At 37.9% G+C, this 2373-nt stretch overlaps 1 long non-coding RNA gene across 1 annotated transcript; it reads right to left on the reverse strand.

Moving 5' to 3' along the window:
• Positions 1-441: 441 nt before the first annotated feature.
• Positions 442-1965, reverse strand: LOC106522532 (uncharacterized). Its single transcript, XR_001310796.1, has 2 exons — positions 1855-1965; positions 442-1581 (listed from the first exon to the last, which is right to left on the reverse strand). It is a non-coding gene; the product is annotated as an uncharacterized LOC106522532 (long non-coding RNA).
• Between the last annotated feature and the right edge of the window lie 408 nt (positions 1966-2373).

A 2373-nucleotide genomic window follows, 5' to 3' on the forward strand; every position in this document is an offset into this window, starting at 1 on the left:
AAAAAGCTTTGTGGGAATTTATTGGCACCAGGGTGAAGTTTATGGTAAGTTTTTCCTCATATAACTGAATCTTGACGTGTGTTTGTTTTTCAATATCATTAGCATCGCAAGATTTGTTTAGTTTACACGTCCATAATGCACACCCCCCTTTAGAGTCAAGAACCAAACAAATTTTGTGAAGACAGGCGATCTGAGAGCGCGATTCGAAATGCTGCGATCGCTATYGCGTCCCGTGTGTCGGGTTTCACCCWGGCTGCGATGACAGCCGTTAATCGCTGTAGTTTGTCGCTCCCCGTGTGTCGAGCCCTTAAGAAGAAACAAGATCTGGTGTGTTCAGACTTATTCAACTCAACATATTTTAATMGGGTTGTAGTTTTAACTGAACACCCAAATTCAGACTCGACGGATAATGAGAAAACAGGAACTGACACAGGTAGTAAAAAAAGTTAATTGAGTTTATTTACAATGATGTTTATCCAGGATTTGCTGAAGGGAAATGTTGGGCTCTGTGCAGAGGTGAAATGTTTTCTTCATCTTACAGGTCTTGGAGTTAAGGTTGGCAAGGAGGGGTAGACTGAAGAGGATTTCCAGGTTGGTGAGGATGTAAGGATTTGGTTGTTCTTGTAGGTGGTGGTGTTGGAGAAAGGCAGGGCGGAGATGGCAAGGAGGATCCACAAAGTCTAGTTCCAGAGCACAAGTTCAGAGCTTCAATGAGGGAGGAACCAGAAAAACCTCTCCAGATGACTCCACAGGGTTTTAACCTGAACACAGGTAAGTACACAAAAATCACAAGGGTTGATTCAAAGAATCACAAGGAGGTAACACTAGGCTGTTGTATACAGTACCAAAGGTGACTGAATATTCCAGCATTGGATGTTCTTCTTCTTCTTCTTGTCGGATTTATGGCGGTTGGCAACAAACTGTTAGTAGCATTACCGCCACTTACTGGTATGGAGTGTGGTTCGTGATGGTTTAAATATTTATCCTCATCTGTATATACATATATTCTACCATACATTCTATCTAAACATACACTCATACATTTAAACTTAATACATACATACTTATGCACAACTTTGTATATCATGTCTTCATTCACAAACACACTTACTATAATTCAATTCTATGAAATAATTTAGTTTTCTTTAGAAATCGAATAATTATTTGCATATGTTTACTCCCTAAATTCTTCCTCAATATATCTATTAAATGAACCTTCTCCTTAATACTTTCAAAGTCTCTCTTCATGTATCTTCTCTCTATTTCATATTTATGGCATTCTAATATAACATGCTCTATGGTTTCATATTTGTCACAACAATCACATTTGCCAGTTTTATGTTTTTGAATTTTAAAAAGTGTATAATTAAGTCCTGTATGTCCAAATCTTAACCTTGTTATCACTCGTTCCTCCTTTCTATTTCTTCTTCCCTTTCTTCTTTCTCCTACATTCTTCTGAATTTTATAAAACCATCTTCCAGCATCGGATGTATCTCAGCCAGCAGCTTGAATGGTGCCACAGGCTCATCAGAAGAACGCTGTGCAGGTGAGTCCACCCAAGTCTCCGCCCACAGGCTGATTCTGCAACACAATCAATTAGGGGGAGAACAACCACAATCTCTACATTTATAATTTTTGCAGCAAAGAACATCAATGAGATTCTATTTCTGAAGTGGCCCAAACATGCTCCAAAACATATTTACATTGTAATTAAGCATGGCCTTTAACATTTTTCAGATCATTTTTTTCAGGACTTGCTTTAATTGTAGTGAAGGGATTTTGTGATTAATAAATGAAAGTCTGAATAATATAGCAGAAAACCAGTTGAATCCCTTCTAAAAACATTTTTCTCACCTCTGACTCTAATCAGCTCCAGCAGCACATACAGTCAGGCTTCAGTCAGCCAGAAGACATTGGTGCCTTATCAGAAGCTAAACAAATAGCAAACTCTCAGGAGCGGCGTCTGTCCCAGGCTGAATCTAAGGAGAGACTGCCCACAAGAACTAAAAAAAGTATTTCTAAAAAATAAAAATCTCGGCCCCAAAACAATGATGATTCAACCTTTAACATACTTTATGTCCCTTCCTGGTTACACCCCTGAAGGTGTTACCTTTTACATCAGACGTTAGAATGCAACCAACTTTGTTTATACAGACAAAGAACGCATTTGTTTTAAACCATGTGGCTGCAATGATCAGAAGATATGAAATACAATACTGGATCAAACATTCAGTTAATCAGTCACAAACTTTCCTTCAGTGATGTTATCACAGCTGCGGCAAAAAATATTTCAGAGTGACCTAATTAAAATAGTTTACAGTGTGCTTAATGTGTATTGTTTCCTAGCAGAGATATTACTTTATTATCTATATT

This window comes from Austrofundulus limnaeus, unplaced genomic scaffold (genome assembly GCF_001266775.1).
Source record: "Austrofundulus limnaeus strain Quisiro unplaced genomic scaffold, Austrofundulus_limnaeus-1.0 Scaffold131, whole genome shotgun sequence".
Lineage (NCBI taxonomy): Eukaryota > Metazoa > Chordata > Actinopteri > Cyprinodontiformes > Rivulidae > Austrofundulus > Austrofundulus limnaeus.